This window comes from Camelus ferus, chromosome 20 (assembly GCF_009834535.1).
Source record: "Camelus ferus isolate YT-003-E chromosome 20, BCGSAC_Cfer_1.0, whole genome shotgun sequence".
Lineage (NCBI taxonomy): Eukaryota > Metazoa > Chordata > Mammalia > Artiodactyla > Camelidae > Camelus > Camelus ferus.
This window is the reverse complement of record NC_045715.1, coordinates 9,576,900-9,595,606: the sequence shown is the minus strand read 5'-3', so window position 1 is coordinate 9,595,606 and position 18,707 is coordinate 9,576,900. Positions and strand designations below refer to the sequence as shown.

General features: G+C 45.0%; 1 long non-coding RNA gene across 1 annotated transcript; it reads right to left on the bottom strand.

Moving 5' to 3' along the window:
* Window positions 1–7,317: 7,317 nt before the first annotated feature.
* LOC116658207 lies at window positions 7,318–14,348 on the bottom strand. Its single transcript, XR_004313429.1, has 2 exons — window positions 14,084–14,348; window positions 7,318–7,515 (listed from the first exon to the last, which is right to left on the bottom strand). It is a non-coding gene; the product is annotated as an uncharacterized LOC116658207 (long non-coding RNA).
* Between the last annotated feature and the right edge of the window lie 4,359 nt (window positions 14,349–18,707).

The following is an 18,707-nucleotide window of genomic DNA, read 5'->3' as shown; positions in this document are numbered from 1 at the left end:
TCCCCAAATCCAACAACCCTAGCCAATCACCACCAGCCCCCTCCGTTTTTATCTTCTAAAGAGCTCTTGAATTCCTCAAGTCACTTTATCTCTGCCCTCCTGGCCAGAGTCACATTATGACTTCAGTGGGCCCTGGGCACTTTTACTTTCATGGGCCCCTTCTGCATAAAATATATATATATATATATATAAAATTATGTCTTATGTCTGTTGATATAAAGACAAATATAATCCAAGCTGGATTCGTTATCATATGCTCATCACTATTGTATTCATTTTTAAATTCTGATTTTAAGATAAAGTAAAATTACAGATTTTCAAGGGACAATAAAATGCACTGTGGGCCCTGAGCACTGTCCCTGCTGGGTCAGATGGCTAAACCGGACCTGCTCCTGGCCTTGGCCACTCACCTGGGCTTCTCAGAGTGCCGGTTACCTGGGCTCTGCAAAGCCACCCTTAACCTAACCATTCATTCTCCAGCTGTAGCCAGAGGACAGAAATAAATTGGCTTGCAACGCTTTCAGGCTTTGCATTGCTCTAAAACAAAAAATTGCACAGAGATACAATTTGCATAACATAAAAATAACCATTTTGAAATGGACAATCTAGTGGGGTTTAGTACACAGTTGACCCTTGAACAACAGGGGGGTTAATCCATGTATAATTTACAGTCGTTCCTCTGTATCCACGGTTCCTCAACGTCAGTGGACTCCACCAGCCATGGACGGGGTTGGAGGGGGGCAGTACTGTAGTGTTTACTATGGAAACGTACCCCCGATCAGTGGACCTGCACAAGTCAAATCTACATTGTTCAAGGATAGTTGTAACTATAATCTCATGAAAACATTACCACTATCCAATTCCAGAACATTGCCATCACCCCTAAAAGAAGCTTTGTCACCTCTCAGTTCTTCCCTTTCCTCACCCTCTTGCAACCACTGACCTATTTTCTGTCTCTATGGATTTGCCTGTTCTGGACAAAGATGGAGTCACACAACACTTGGCCTTTTGCTCTACCTTCTGGAGGGGCTATTTACTCCAGCACATTGACTTTCAAAATTTCGTCCTTCAGTCACATCTAAATTCTTGGATGGGTAACTTGGGGCGGAGGGGGCTAAGGCTTTCTTTGTACACTCAGTTTATTAGTTCCAGAACAGCCTGTGAATTTATAACTATTTTTTTAAATACGTTTGACCAGTTCTTCAAAAGAAAATTTGGAATTGTGAACTTATGCAATATGAAAACCTAAACAAGGCTTCATCAAGCCTCTTTCTGCTTTTCTCTGGACTCAAGCCATCTTCTGTTACATGGTTATTAAGTGGCCCCTCTGGTTCTGTCATTGATTTCCTCCTTTTTGTGTAGAAACCTGCTGTTGGCTTTTGAGCTGGTGGTAGTGAGTCTCCTTAAATTCTATTTTCCTAAATAGTATTGATTTGTAACTGATGGGCTTAGTTTCATATACTTTCTTAATCTCCTTTATCAAGCAATATTTTCATTTTCTCATGGGCGAGTTCTTTATTTTTTAATTTATTTTATTTTATTTTATTTTATTTTATTTTATTTGTGGAAGGAGGTAGTTAGGTTTATTTCTTTATTTCTAGAGGAAGTAATTGGGGATTGAACCCGGGACCTTAAGTATGCTAAGAATGCACTCTACCACTTGAACTACAGCCTCCCCCCGCCCCGGGGTGAGTTCTTTTATTCTGCTAGAGAGCCATATAGAAGGCTTTTCTGGAGAAAACTCAAGCTTTAAAATCCTCATCTCCCTATTTTTTTTTTTTCTTTTTTGTCCTTCTAGCATGCCGTCTTTGGGCTTTCCATGTAAGCGCCATGAGAGAAGTACCTTTGTCTGTTTCATCCGTTGTACTACATCCAGCACTCAGACTGGCATGGAGCAGGTACTCAGGTGTTTGCTGACGAGTGGAGGAATGAGTGAACAAGCTTTCTTAAAATGAATTTTTCCATTTTTTTCCTAACCCGTTTGTATTTTTGGTTGCTGTTCCCTTTTCCAGTTTTGAGCAGCCATTTAATGAATGCATTCGCTCTTTTGTGGGTTAGTTTCTGTCTCCCACCTGAATGCTGAACATCGTCACGCTCTCATCGCACTGACTCAGGGTTCTGACGCAGACAGATGCTTTTAGCACCTGTTCTTTTAAAAGCAGTTTAAACTACTTCTCTCGTCGCAGGTCTAACAGTATCCTACTCTAGGAAACAGAGGCAAGCACATCCTGCATCACATGGCAGTTTTTGCAAGATGAGTCTTAGAATAATAGTGTGACCAATAGGCCAACACTCAGTGCGACCCACAGTGTGGTCCACAGGTCTGGGCTGGCCCGTGAACTAAACGTCACTCATCTGCAGTAAGTACGGAAAGTCGGAGCAAGCACTTAGAAATTTTACGTGCAATTTGACATTGCCACAGCATCCAAGTGCCTGATTTTGCATTTTATAAAAGTATCAGCCCATGATACACTGGAAATAAAAAGCACTGATGCTTCACCGCAAGTAAGGAGAGAAACCTCAGTCGACTTCTTAGCCAGATCCAGCGTAGAGGTGCTCAGTCTGTCTGCAGAGCAGACTGTGAACTTGAGGACTGTCCACATAGCATGACTTTCTAGAAAACTTATAAACCTAAGGTAATAATTCCTGATGGGTGGGAACCATAAGCCCTTATATACATAACAAAGGGGGAAAAATCTGTTTATAGAATAATGGACATTACCCGGAAGTTATGCAGGGTGGTACAGTTTCAAAACCAGTTTCTCTTCCGTCTTTGCAGTACAAAAACGTAGCTGCTTTGCAAGGAAAACCTCGTTTACTGGCCTAAAAAGGCAGTTTTGCCAGAGAGGGAAATAATGGAGGAGACTGTACCGAGTCAGAATACACCTCATTGGCACTAAGGCGGATTGACGAGCAGGGAGACTTCTGAGTCCAGAGGAGAGTGACATGGAAATGAGACAGACAAATGGTCCTGGGATGTCTGAGAAACTGTAGGTGTGACACAGGTGTGTGTTCTCTGTGCAAGAGAAGATTGGGGTCTTCCAAGGCTGATGGCTGTTGTCAGTGCAATTGACATAAAGTTTGCTAATGTTAATGGAGACGTAGCAGTGTGACTTATCACAGCCATTTCCAGCTGTGGAGGTGGAGTGAAACAGAAAGCAATTGTAGGAAGAAGCAGTTTCTGATCTGCAAGATGGCTTGTTGCTAAAGTGGGGTCTCTTTGGGCCTGGGTGCTGGGACACTTTCTTCCCACAAGGACAGAACTCCTGGAGTTCCATTGTAGAATTAAATTAACTTTCCATCCATAAAAACCAATGGCTCAACTCATTCTCAAACCCCAAAACTTCTGCAGGATATAGGATGTGCACATGGCGACGGAGATTCAGGATGAGGTAGACAAAAGCTACGTGACTGGAGAAATTAAAGTTTCTCCCAACAATGATTGTTAGGCTATTTTGTTAAGGAGGTTTTAATCAGTTCTGACCATAAGAGAAATTCAGTGATCCTAGAGTCACAGTCTTCAGAAAGAGGTTCAGTGAACTGAGCAGAATACTTGGCAATATTGCCATCAGCAGAATGAGGGATTTTTTTTTTTTTAACTAGGCAACAATGACTTTGTAAATTTGAGTATTGAGAAAGTACATAGTCACCTAGCCGTGGGGCTGTGCTTGGGTGAGAGGCAGAGACACAGCTGCTTTTAAATAGAAATTTCCAATAATTCCTCAAGATCAGATCCGACCTGATGAACAAATATGGCAAACAGTCCCAATACCACAGCAGGTCATCGGGCAACAGGACAGAAGGAATCCGCTAAAAGTTACAGTTCAGCCGAGTTCCCCATCCAAAGAGTAGGATGTCTTGAGGACTGAGCTGTGTTTAGGGGCTTGCAGGGCTCACTCACGTCTGCCTTCCTGTGGCTTGGGGACGACATGAACACGAACCTTTTGATAGAGAGAAAAGGCTCTGCGGGACAGACTCCTAAATTCTTGCTGACTAGAAGGATTGAGAGTTCCTGGATGTAATGACAAGGATGACTGCAGAAAGCATCAGAAGGAAAAGTAACTCTAAGGAGATAGAATCGAAAAGAATATTAAGAAGCTCATGAATGGAAAACACATGACGTGAGGAAGAAATACCCCAAGCTGCCAGCCTGGCACCTGGTACAAAATACTTACTCCATGCATGCTCCTGAAGAAATGAAAAATGAATGAATGGAGAAGGTTTAATCCACCATATATATCAGGACTAGCATCCTTCCTAGAAGGTGAATCCAAAGCTTCAAAATGAGGCACCATAAACATTCCATAATGTTTTATAAACTACTGCATTCCTATTATCTAGAAACAGTGCCTGGCACATAGTGGGTTCTCTCAAAATAGCTGATGAATAAATGGGTATGGAAATCCATGCACATGAAGCTGGAAAGGATCAGTGGAGTGTGTGAGTGGAGACGCTGAGCATATGGTACAGGCTGCCCTGCCTGATGGAGGATGTTACTGATGATTTCCTAAGATCTGCCCATTATGAGTGATGGATTTAACCTCTCCAGACATCTGCTACAGACTGAGTACATCGAATGCATGGTTTCTTTGACGAATCTTGCTAATAATTTTATTTTCAGAAGGTAGTGGAAATTGTGTCCCTTAGAATTTCCTTTGATTAAAAAAGTAAGAACAATTAAGGATTGAATATGAAAGAGATAAGAGCCTTAAAAGAAAGTGGCCATATTGTCAAAGTTTTAGGGGTATTAGTAGACATTGACTTCAGATATGGACTCCTAAAAAGGCAGACACGGTGACGCAAAACCTCATATGGACAAATAAACAAGATTTATCTGGAAAACTCTGAATAAAAAGAGCAATGAATGGGGAATATGTATATGAAATATTAAAACATATTCTAAAACATCAGCACCTGAAAAGCATGACGCTGCATCGGAATAGACAGACAAATCAGTGGAACAAAATAGGGAGTCTAGAAATAAAGAGAAACACACCTGTAAGTGGCATCTAAATGACTGAGGAGAAAGTGGATTATCAGATCAGTGGTGCTCGATCAACACAGAAGCCATCTTAAAAAAATAAAGTTGGAGCCATACTTTACACTTACACCTGAATAAATTCCAAATGTAAAAAATTAACCCCCCAAGAAGTAGAAGAAAATATAAGGGAATTATTCAGTAATTTTAGATTGGGAAAGACTTTTCCAACTATGACATATGATTCAGAAGCCATAAAAAAAAAAAAAGACAATAAATTCTGTCATGGAGAAATAAAATACACATTCTCCATGCAATAAATATTACAAACAGAGTCAAAAAGGCAAACAACAAATCAGGAAAAAATTTACTTCTTCCGTTACAGATCAAGTTCACATATGTATGTTGAAGTTAATTTCTTTAAAGATCATCAATTCGTTCAAAAAATGGGCAAAGAATATAAAAGTAGATAGAAGAGAGAAAAGTAAATACAAAAAAGACTTAAAAATACAAACTTTGTTCAACATCACTCATTTTAAAAATATAAATTAAAACTGCACTGAGATACTATTTTTTGGTCACTGAGATTGGCAAAGATCCAAAAGTCCAGTAATATACTCAGTTGCTGAAGTTTGAAGTGAAGGGAACTCATTTATCACTGGAGGGGGAGTAAATTGGAGGGCTGGAAAGGTCAATATGGTAATATCTATTAAAATTACAAATGTGCCTGCCCTTTGACCCAGCAATTCCATTTCCAAGCCTTTATCCTATAGTTATACCCTCATATGTGAAAAATGATATATACAAAATTATTTCTTGCAACATCGTAAGAGCAAAAGATTAGGAACTACTGAAATGTCCGTTAAAAAGGGACTCAGACAAGGCAATATTATTCAACTGCAAAAATAAAATAAAATAAAAGATCTCCAAAATGTACTGATAGGTGGGAAAAAGTCAAAGTATGAAACAGTGTATAAAAATGAGGAGAAAGGATATGTTTACCTTTTTTTTTCAAGTACACAAACGTCTCTGAATGGGTCATTAGAGCCAGTTTATATTCAAAAGGCGAGGACTTCTACTCTATCTTCTGCTGGGGTGAGTAGAGCGAAGAATTTGCAGATATATTTAAAAAGTACAGTAAGTTCTTATATTCCTAGAATTCTGAGGGATGTGAATGAACGACCGATTCAAATATTAAGTCAATCAATCATTTTTTTAAGCGAGGGAATACCTATGGGTTTCCAGGTTGCAACAGCTTGTTTTCATTAAAAGAAAAGAAAAAGTCGATTTTCTTCAGATTTTTTTTTTTCTTTTGCAATGTAGGCTTGATTTCAGCCTCCCTAGAGGGCCTAGGAGAGATTCTTTCTGGTTTCTTATGGGGATCCAAGCTAAACCAAGGAGGAAGAGGGGAGGAGAGACAGACAGAGGGAGAATTATGTTACATCTGTGTAGTTGGCTGTGTGGTACTTGTTATGGCTTTCTTTCCATTCTTTTGTTATTTCTAATATTTCCTCAATAAGCAGAAACTACTTTTGTAACCAGAAAAAAAGTTATCCGAAAAATTTATAGGTCCTTTAAAATTTACATATTAGTTAAAATTCACATTTTTCAGATTCACCCTGCTTTCCAATGAAGGCCAATCCCTAGAAAAATATTGCATCTGCTGATGAAGTGCTAAGCTGAAGGCTGCTAGTTGGAAAATCTAAATGAGAACCATACTGGTCTCCATTTAAAAAAAGGAAGCTAGGGTGAGTGAGTAGAAACATAAGAGGAGGGAAAGGCTGAAGTGAGTGTGGCTGGAGAGTTTGCAGGGTAAGTGTCACTGGGGCAGAAAGGAGCTGTGAAAAGACCATCAAAAGAGGAACATGGGGAACCTTAGATGGTAAATATTGGATGCATTCAATACGTTAAATATCTTTAAGTGGCCACGTTTGGCCATGCAGTGTGTTATGTACAGTTCTCAATTTCTTTATTAAAGTGTTAGTAGTTTTGCATAATTTGTATATAGATATATATATTTTTTTTTTCAGACCTTCCAAAGGAATTTAGCCAAAGAGGAGCCTCTGAAAAACCTTCAGCTAGAGGAGGGCATCCCCAGCAGAGTCTTGGGACAGGAAACAGGATGGTCTGGGCTGAAAGTGTAAGAACATCACTTGGCCAGAGCAGGAAGGGACGTGCAGGGAGGGGCAGGGGCCGTCATGGAGGCCCCTCTGCCCTGTAGGGCATGTGAACGTGGTCTCTTAGAGCTGTAAGTGGGAGTGTCCTAGATTTGAACCTTAGGCTTCTCACGGGGCTGCAGCTGGAGGACAGGCTGGGGTGGTCGAGATGGGAGACAGGGAGACAGATTCAAGTTTTATTTTACAATAAACCTCCTCCAGGTGATGGATGAGAATGGCAGGATAGGGATGGTGGCAGTAGGGTGACAGAAACAGGTGTGACAACTCTTCAGTGGACAGAATCAGCAAGAAGACTGCCTCAGTTGAGGTTGGGAGGGAGAAGAGTGCCAGAGCTGCTTCTTAGGCTTCTTCGAATGGATGCTGTTGACAGAAAAAAGACAAAGCAATTAAGAAAAGAGGACTTTGGTATGCCCTGCTTTTATTTTGGCTTCCTCTTTCTTTTTGGTGATAAGAAAACTATGAGTTTGGTTTGCATTTGCAATATTTATGGGACAACCAGGTAGAAATGTTCAGTCGGTGGTTGGCTACCTGAGTGTACAGTTTGAGAAGCAATCTGGGCTGGAGACAGAGAAATCATGAGGAAACAAGTGATCCAGTAGGGATGAGTGGGTTGGCCTCTGGGATGTCAGCACAGTAAGAAAGGCGAAGCATGAAGCCCTTGGAAGGTGATGTTTGGAGTCAGAGGTGTGACTCTACGGTTCATAGCTTGCATGACTGTGTGGATGATGACCTGGTTATTTAAGGAAAGCACTTTTGGCTGCAAGAACAGAGACTCACTCAATTTATCTCAAGGAAAGAGGAGTTTACTGGAAAGGTCAGGTGGACTGGGACCAGACCTGGAGACCTCAGGAGATGAAGCAGGTCTGGGGGTCTGTCTCTCTCCACCCTTGTTTCTTCCTGCACATCCTCTTTACTGTCTCAAAACCAACCAGGTTATTGCCTTTTTTCTAGAATTAACTAGCCCAAGATTAAAAACATTTATAAGCATCTTGAAACTCTAAGCAAAACATTGTATATATGTTAATTTACATATTTCTCAGGGGAGCAAGCCCATAGCTTTCCTAAGCTTGTTAGAATGGTCTAAGATTCAAAAGAAGCTCCCGAACCGTGTCAGCATGTCTCTCTCCAGAGAGAGGCAAGTGTTGGCTTGCCTCGGCCCCAACTCAATCTCATCTTTTCACTATCTATTTGCAGTAGAGCTGTCTTTTCACTTCTAGCTCTACTGCAAATGACAAGCTTCTTTTCATTTTCCTTAGTTCAGATGTTGAAGTTAGAGAAGGTGATTGGCCACCAAAGAACCCAAACCGCAGAGTCAGGTCTCAAAGTGACCAAACAACAAGGTCCTCCTGTAGGGCACAGGGGAGTGGAATGAGCCTTAGATGTATGCTAATACCTCTGTGCAAAGTAAGTATGTTACCACTCAGAAAAATTCAGTTCAATACCTTGTAATGGCCTATAATGAAAAAGAATATGAAAAGGAATATATATATATATACACATAACTGAATCACTATGCTGTACACCAGAAATTAACACAACATTGTAAATCAACTATACTTCAAAAAAAAAGTAAGTTGACCAGCACCGTCAGGGTTCAGACTCCACATCATGACCCTAACAGTGTATCCAGGCTCTAGGTAACTTTTTCAGTTCCCCTGTGAGCTCAGCCCGCACGAAATTCCAGAAATCAATTTTTGAATCATCTGTTTCCTTAGAATTCTTCCTTTTTATCACTCAAGCTGTCAGCCCCCATCTCCTCTATCCTCCAGGCCTGCATATCTCACCATCCACCCCTCCCTGGTCCCCACGCCATCACCCCCCCCCCCCACACACACACACAGAACACACAATCAGCTCAAGACTCATTCTGGCACCCATCCTCATCCAAGTCCATGACCTCTGCTCAAAGGACACTTTGAGACATACATAAGTTTTGGTTACATTTTGGAAAGGACAGGGGTTTGTGACCCTGATGGTGTGGCTTGCCAGAGAAGCTTGTCACATAAATCTGTGTCACCCCGCACATCACCAGTGATATCAACTTGCTTCCAAACCCAGCTGTGAATTTCCAAAGACCAGTACATTTCTGTCCCCGTAGGATGCAATTTCATCACATCAGAAGTTGGGTACATTGTGTATGTGTATCATCAGAAAATAAAGCAGACAAAATCCCCAGGGTCACATGCTTGTCAAGAAGGGACTCAGACATAAGAAGAAATGACAGCAGCGTCCATCTGGAACCTCCCAGGTTAGACTGTAGCGGGGGCAGGAGGCAGAAGCGAGACCACGTCGTGTCGGGGCGTGGGGAGCACTTAGATGGAGCCGGCCGCGGGAAGCAGTAAGTCTGAAAAGACCAAGTTTAACATCCGGCAGAGCCAAATGCCCACGGCAGGGAAAGGAGATCCTGGGTGGAGCCACCCTCCCCCCTCCACCGACGGCAAGGACGTGGGGCTGGAGCCGGGCTCCACAGGGCCCTGGGGCCAGGAGGCTGGTCCGCTTGGGCAGAATGTATAAACTCTGCACGGTTACTATTCCTTTCCTAGAGCCTACCAGCCAGGCCAAGTGTGCATTTTGAGGCTAATGATCTATCAGAATGCCAAACTAAACTTCATTTTCTGTTTGACAGGCTTTTCCATTTCTGGCCCTCATGAAAGACTTGGCAGCCTCACCTGGAGTTCTTCTTACACGCGGCCGTAACAATTAACCAAAAGCACCTCTACGCCGTTGAGTATCAGAGCCCCCCTCCAAGGGGCCAGTGAGTCCCATGGCAGGTCGAGGAGTCAGCGGAGGGGCACATCTGCTGGTTCCTCTTTCCAATATAACCGCAGCTCTAAGCTCCTGCCCGTGCTTGCCAGGAGAGCCCTGCCCCGGGGACTGGCTGTTGCCAGCAGTGACCGCACATGACTCCCAGAGCAGCAATCCAGGGTGATCCCTGGGACGCCCACAACAGCTACATACATTGAGCTGTAATGCCTTTCAGACTTCTGTGGCTTGTGTGTACTTAAATGAAAATTACGGCCCACTCTTGGAAAGCATAATGAAAACTTGGTCTTTTTTAACAGCTCTAACTATTTAATTGGTCCAATAACATCTCTCCCTGAACCTTAGGCCATTACCCACCAAGTCACAGAGGGGACACAGGCCATGCGGTGACTCCCTCTGCCAGAAGGTGACATCACTCACGCCTCTCTAAGTAGGTCCTCCAGCCCCTTCCCAGCACGAAACCCTTGGTGGTTTCCTTTCGCAAACTCTCTTATCCAACATACTATCCACATTTTCATTGTCAGTCAATTAATCAAAAAGTCTACCAAAATAGGGAATCATTTAAAAAAATGCATGCAAGCAAACTTTAATTTAACCTAAAAACAAATGTCCATTAATTTGCCAGATCATCCTGGAGCCAACGTGTCTGATTTCCCACTGACCACAGTCAACTGGGGAAGAGAGAACTCGTACACAACATGCCGGCAAATCAGAATTCCTTGACTAATCATAGGATAGTCCGGGCTTAGAAGTCACCTGAGAGATTACCTCATTCAACTCCTTTAATGGAATTGAAAGTGATGTAACATTTTTTATCATTTTACAGATAAGGGAAATGAAGTCAGACCACGGATGTTAGCCAACCTAAGAAAGCTGTATCTTAAGTGCCTCCAAAAAGGGATATCAATGATAAATAACAATCTGCTCCCTAGAACTCTAGAAAGATTCAGGAAGTTGAAGCCCTGAGCGTCACTGAAGACACAAGGGAGGCGAGAGGCTGAAACTAGGAAAAGTAATTAGAAGTCATGAAAGAGGCAAGATCGTGCAGGCCGCTCCATCAGCTGGTCCAGCCAGGCAGTTGGTCCTCATCCTCACCCTCCAGGAGGTGCAGTGGTGTCTTATTTAGGGGATGAAATGAACATGAGTGGCTCTAGAATCAAGCCCACCAAGTATGTTGAAGGATGGGGGGTGGCACCCTACTGACATCAGGGCAAGGAGTGGAAGTCCACACCAGAACCCCAGGACCCCACCATCACCTGGCCTCTCATTCCAAGGAGGCTGGCAGCCATACAGTTACCCTAAGACAGGAAACTGGAGTGTGACAAGAGGGAAGGGTGTGTGCAAAGGCCCAGGGGCTGAGCCAGAGCAGAGAGCCGCAAGTCCAGTGAGGTGAGAAAAGCCAAAATTGGAAAGTGGAGCCTTATCTTCTAAGCCAGAAGGAGTTGTTGCTATGGGTTCTAAAGAAAATGACGTGATCACATCAACATTCTAACAGGATCATTCTGCCAGCCGAGTGGGACCCAAATGGTTACAGAGGTAAAATTGGGACCGTGTGCCTGGGTACAGACGATGATGTCAGCTCCTCGAAAGAAAGCATCGAGGAGGAAGGGCAGGTTTGAGATGGGAAAGAACACACTGGAAAAGTTAAGACTGAAAACCAGAGTCAGGCAGCCTCTCACTGGCCTCTTATTCCAAATGGCAGGACTCCAAGCTCACAGTGTCGCCCCTTAAGCTTGCCGGTTAATAGACCCAGGAAAGACCTGAGACAGTGACTGTAAAGGAATATTACAAGTTGAGCAGAGCGGTTGCTGTGTTATTTTCAACCACTTGCCCATCTCTCACTAGGAAAGGTCATTTAACTTTGGGTTCGATGGATTTGCCAGGAAATACACCCGTGGGTTGTAAAGCTGTGGAATAGAGGTCAATTTTACAATTATGAAATAGCTAGCTTTTCCAGAAGCACCAGAAGTTGTCGGGCCATATCTTTAAAAGGCAGCTACTGAAATGATACCCGCGCAGCCTGCAGCTGCAGGGGACACCAGTGATGATGATGTGGGGGCGCCCAGCTGAGCATGTGCAGTGAGCTTGGGAGAGGAGAGCGAGGATCCTCTACAGACATCGTCAGCGAGGACTGGGCATCAAAATTAACCTTGAGTATCTGCCAAGACCCTCACGGTATCCTCCCATGGCCTAGGCAGCTCTTGGATCATCCATGGTATGTACAGAATTGACACTACCCTCAAGAGAACCAGTTCTATTGTATTGCTTGGCACTCAAGATGGCTTTGGCAGTGACCAAGTCAATGACAAAATCCAAATGCCATTCTGGACTTAAATAGTTATTATCTAGAAGGAGAGTTCAACGACTCATTTTCAGTTTGGAGGCAGAATATAAATTCCAGCCAAGCTCAAAATCAGCCCTGCCTATGATTTAGGCCATACCTGAAGGGAACTGGGACCAGGGAGAGGTAATTCCCCAAGCGTGCAAAACTTAAAGGGACGCCAGGAAAAAAACAAACAAACAAAAAACCCTCAGTAATCAAGATAAATCATATCTTCATACAATATTTTAAAAGTTAAAAAAAAAATCCATGATGACCCAATATCAAAAGTTTATAAGCAAGTGCTGTGCTGAGTCATACTGGAGTCTGAGGCAAAAGCAAAATTTCGTGATATCAATTGTTTATTTATTTAAATTTTTGATATGTTGCTCACCATGGGCTTTTTTTTTTTTTTTTTGCATATAATTTTGATCTTTAAATACATGGTATTAAAACATTTTGAGTGCTGACTTTTTTGTACACCTCCTGAAATCTTTGGCCAGAGGCAAGCATCTTGTATGCCTTGATCCCAGCCTGGCCACATGGACAAGAATTTGGAGTTTTACACATTTGTCTCTCACAGCTTCAGACAACCCTCACCCTCATTTCTGCATGCACACACACACAATGGCATGGAGAAATTAAAAACCACTCTGGAAATGTAAGCAGACATCCTGTTCCCTTTGCAGAGGTGACAAAGGGCATTCTTTAAAGAACTTTCCTCATTCATCTTTTCAAGAGGGTTGCTGCTCACCCTTAACTGCATACCTGAGGTTGGTGTTGGTAACAGAGCTGTCCCCTGGGGTTGTGCTCGCACACAGAAAGGAGGAAAATCCATTTCAATCCCCAAAGGACAGAATTACTGGTGCAGAAGGTCACTAAACGCTAGTCCTGCCCAGTGGGCTTGGAGCAACATCCCTGTCTGCATTGCTTCGCTGCCCTTCCAGCGGCTGGAGGAGGGAAGCCTGAAGACTCACTCTCACCGGGGAAGAGAAAGCCGTCGCTAGTCCAAGCCACAGGATAAATACTTTCAACAGCGGAGGGGAAGAGGCTGACGCCAGCGTGCACGATGTGGAGCCGCAGACTTATGTTTGCACCTAACGCTCTAGAGACATTGGCCAAGACCAGCTCAACCAACTGAAAATATTACTGCTGTAATTCTGTCAAGGTCGCTTGTCAGGCTGGGTTATCCACTCCCCAAGGGCTTGTTGCCCAGATCAGCTTTACCAAGGGGACGTAAGTCATGGCTCTATCTCAGGGAAACCTCCCAGGCCTGGTTGCAGTTCTGTTCCTGCCCTTCCCGGCCTGGGGATCTGATTCAGGGCATCCACGGTCCATGGCGGAGATGGGCTGAGCCCCGAGACCGTGCCAGTGGTCATGGCGGCCCTGAGCCCTTCCAGATGTCGGTGGACTGATGCCATTTCTGTCACCTTAGAGATTATTACAAATATTTTATTGGAAACCGCATAAATGGTAACAAGATCTGAGGCACAGAGGGGTGGTTGACCTAGGGCAGCCGAGCTACCCCATAGAAGACGTGTGAGGACCGCGTACCTGTTCCCAGGGGCGCACATACTCCCCACACCAGGGGAGGAATAGAATTTCATAGAAAGAGCCGGTCTTGGAAGTCAAATAGATCTGCAGACTCGAGTCTGAATCTTGGCTCCACTCGTGAGCTATGGGGCCTGGGGACGTTATTTAACCTCTCCAAGGCTGAGTTACCTAATCTATAAGGTGGGAGAAGTTAATGGGTGAAAAGCGCCTGGCATAGACCCCGTGCTCCTCACAAGTGTCCAGCCCCCGTTCCCAAAAGAGACTCGCTACATAAAGAATCTCTTTACTCACCATCCTTTAATTGGTCCTGTTTATGCCCAGAATCTCAGGGTGATTTTCACTTCCTGTCATCATGTCCAAGGCTCAGCTCAGCCCTCTCTTCACCAAGCACTGGCACTGGGGACAATGGGGTTGGATTTTCAGGAGAAAAAAGTAGCCAGATTAGCACATCACATGCCCAGCAGCATGATGTTAGGCAGGGAGGCAGGGAGCTAGGGAGGAGAAAGGACAAAGGCATGTCTCTTCCCCTCTTTCTCCTCCTGGGCTCCGATCGAGTCTCGAGTTGCCAAGGAAGTGAGCCTGGCCAGCCACGGCCCGGTTAATCAGCTGAGCTAAGTCATGGGGAGGGTCATGAAGGAGACGTAGGCTCTGAGGCTGAGGGGGATGGCTGGACACTTGAAAGGGATGATGTGGGAGCCCGATGGGTGTTGCCCCTAGTTGGGGTGATGAGGAGGGAGATCCAGAGCCAGTACAGAAAGTACAGAGAACTTTTATTTAAACCCAAAATTCAGGACTTGTTTGCCGGCAGTGAGAAAGATGATTTGAAATTACGAATGCCCTCCCAAATCTAAGAAACACGACCACCAACCTCCATAGGCTTCCTGGGAAAGATTATTGAGAGACTTAAAATCTGATGACTCGGGCCCTTTCTGGGATTAAGGGTCTCCAAGACAAGGAAGAAAGTCTGTCCCAACCTGTGATGCCCATGTGGGCTGGGCATGCCTTCTGCAGTGCAGCAGAAGTGTGTTAAAGAAAAAATCATTAATGACAGTCACTCAGTACAGGCAGCCTACTGCAAGGGGGTTTGCAGTAAGGTTTTGGCTCAACTCTGAGTCTAACAAAGACAATGGGGGTTTGTAGTGAAGAAGCCAGGCGGGGGTCAGGGGGTGGAAAATGACTAAGGGGAGACGTCAGGGGAGGGGAATTCTTGCTAGACCGACTCAACAGAATTCTTGCCCCAGGCAGGCCAGCCTGGTATCAGCGTGACGTCAAGGTTAGTCGGACACTAAAAGTGGGGAATTTTCCCTAAACTGACTTTATAGGATTCCTGCTCAAACAGAGGAGGAAGCCAAGGTCAGGCCTCGTCCGGGTGGGGGCTCCGAGGAGGCTGATTACAGCCTGGTCGAAGGGGAGAGGGACTTTGTCACGTGTCTGGGCCCTGCTGAGGGTTTTGGCAAGGGGCGGACAAGATGTTTGTGAATGTAGCACTGGGTGGTGAAAAGTGACTCAAGATGAAAGAAATTTCAGTTAGCTAACTTCTTATTTGCGGAGCTTTTATTGGCAAGAGAGGCCTTTCCAGTGTTCATGGGCCTCTGCAGCGGCAGCAGCAACAAACAGCCAAGAGTCAACCTAAGCTGCATGTAGGGGAAGCGCAGTTGCCGGTCCAGCCCACCAGGTGGCAGAGCGAGAGCGGCATGGCCATCCCAAGAGGGAAAACATGGTGACGGCCAAGGCCAAGGGTGAGCTGCTCAGGACCCGCACGGAGTTGGATCTGTGCGTGTTACCAGCCGTATTTGGTGGGGGGAAGCCAACGTGAGAGATATTTATATTTCTATCAAGGCTGTCACTCATGCCTTTGGTTCTGTGCAGCCTGGGGAGATAAGATGTCATACTCAAAACCTGTTGGCATTTGTGGAAAAATGAAAAGATGATGATAAGCCAGTTGGCAAGGATTGGTTCTGTTTGGGTAGATCGGAGCTGACACATGTAAGTGGGGCTCAGAGATCCCTGTCAGAGAAGGTGGGCTAGCTGACTTCTCCTCCGCCCCATCTGATAGGAGAAACTCCTGCTTCTTTCCTTTGCATGGCTTGGTTCTTGGCCTATGGAAAGGATTCCACTGACAGCTGGCACTGCACCCACTGGCTCCCCATCTCCAGTGCCCTGCATGTGGGCGCTCCTCCGAGAGCAATGGCAGACAAGGAAGCAGCTCCACTGCCCACGGCAGTCTACTGTGGACCGCCTGCCTCCCTCACTCCCAGTAGCTCTGGGGAGCCCCAGACACAGAGGGAAAATGAATCCTGGGTGCAGGGCTACCTTGAGGCCAAGTGGAGAAGGAAGCAACTTGTCCTCCAAGCCCAGTCCAGTGGCAGACTCACAGGTACCTGGGTCACCTCCCCCAGCCCGACCCTGCCCCCTCCTCAGCTTGCCTTTCCCACCTTATCCACTCTCCACAGGAAGGAAAGCTATTTATTGAGCAGAAGCAGATAATACCATACATACTCTAGAGCGGGCTTTGAAACAGCTATGGATGCATTTAGTTCTGAGAGCAAGCCTATGAGAATATCATTACATCCACTTAGTAGATGAGTACATTGAGGCACCAAGAGGTCAAGTGACTTCCCTGACATCGGAGAGCTAGTAAATGACCAATGACAGAGCCTGTATTTCGATTCCAATCTGCCTGACTCCAAAGACCATTTTCCTTCCGCAACAGTGTGTAGCTGGACACTATTGTATTGTTTTATATGTGGTGCCCCTCCCAGGACTGGGCACATTTTTTTTTTAAAGGGAGCCTGCAAATGGCAAGACTAAAGACAGATACAACAGGTGATCTCTTGCCCCAAATGTCTGCAACCTCGCCCACATCAGATTAACTTTCTCAGAGTTTGGAGCTTACTTTTTTCTTCTTATTATTTGTAGATTATTTTTCCTTTTTGCTGCCCTTGATCTGGCTTCTGGATAATTTCCTTGGTTTTCCTTCCATGTCATTATGGGGATTAGGAAATGGGATGTGTTACTGAATTTTCACAATTTTAATTCAACACATTCCAACAGGACTGATGAGCTAAAACATCAGCGGCATCGAAGCAACCAAGAACCATCCACCTGTGTCATGTCAGGGGACCACGGTGATGTCACTGTCACCACCATTACGTGTGCTCACCCTGTACTCAACGTAATTGTCCAGAAAACCTTCCTTCATTTATTACAACGGTGGGATGTGTTTTTAAATAAATGACCGTTTTAAAGATCCTGCATTTGGAAACTTCCAATATTTATACTACTGTGTTAATTTCTCAGTGCTGCTGTAAAAAGTACCACAAACTGCGTGGCTTAAAACAACAGAAATTTATTCTCTCAAAATTCAAGAGGCCAAAAGTTCGAAATCAGAGTGTCAGCAGGGTGTGACCCCTGCCAAGTCTCCAGGAAAGACAGCTTCCTCGCCTCTTCTAGCCGTGGTGACTGCCAGCAACCCTCGTCATTCCTTGGCTTGAAAGCACATCACCCCAGTTACCCACTCCATCTTCACATGGAATTCTCTTTTGTGTCTGTTTCCAGATTGCCCTTTTCTCATGGACACCGACGTCGGATTTAGGGCCCACTCTAATCCAGCATGACCTTATCTTAAGTTGGTTACATCTACAAAGACCCTATTTCCAAATAAAGTCACGTGCACAGGTACCAGGGTTAGGACTTCAATTTTCAGGGGGCACAATTCAACCCACGACAACCTTTTCCCAAATGCAGTGCAGCGAGCAGTCATCGATCACGGGAAGTTCTGCCGAGGACACGAGACGTCATAGCCCTTCTGCAAGCAGCCGTCCTGGCGACACCTCCAAGCCATCAGAGCCGGCACCTCAGGTGAAACCGACTCACCACCACGAGTCCCGCTGAAGGAACGACTCTGTAATGATGGCAGCAGCGGTAATGCGCTCGTGGGGAGAGCATCGCGGCCCCCTTCAAGCCCAGCGCAGGTGGCTGCCGGTTCACCTTATGCAGTAAGTGGGTCCAGCTGAGTGGTCGCCCTGGGCAGCCGGTCACCCTGTTGCCGGCCCATCTCCCTCTCGGCCTAGCAGGTACCATGACACGTGACCGTGGCCTTAGATTCACAGAGGAAAAGGTTCCACTGTTTTTTCTGAGTCCACAATCCACATGCATTGTAGCATGGCCCAGTCCAGCTTCTCTCCACCCCCTGGAAATTGGAAATAGTGATACACCGCCATCTCGCAGGGCTGGGGGGTGCAATTTAATTAATGTTTATAAACCACTCTGAGGTCTTCCAATGAGAACTGCTGTGTAAGTGCAAAATTATTATTAGTTCTCAGCCCCCTGTCCCTTGACTTCTGACACGAGTTTTTGTTGTTCCTGGATGGGAGCCATTTATGGACTGTCCAGCTGGTTCTTTCGGGTACAGAGGCAAGTGCATACACATTTGCAGATTTTTTTCCCCTTTGAAAAAAGCATTCCAGCTCCATGGGATGTCTTGAAGCTTTTCAATGCCAGACTTTCTTCCTACTTGTCTCTCCTAAGTACGGTAATCTCCAGGGGGAGATTGTCAACAGGCTACTTTGCAAAGGAGCGAGGGGGGAAAATGGTCAATTTGAAGAAATGGCCCCTCTTATAATGAAGAATAAAACAGTATCTCCTCCTCATGCAGAATCTAAATGAATTGCTAAGTGAGGGCTGCCTTGCTTGCCCAGAGGGATTCTGTACTTGTTTACGCATTGAAAGGAGAAAAGAAGAGGAGATTTGCTTTCTGTGCCCGAGCTTCGCCTCCTTCCTTCACCCTAACTTCTCAGGCACCAGGGAAAACAAATACACCCCACCCGGATGATGCTTTCCTGCTAGTCTTTGTTGCCTAACTGTACGCTCACATGGGATCCCATGGGGGGAATGAAATCAAGAAGTGGGAAAG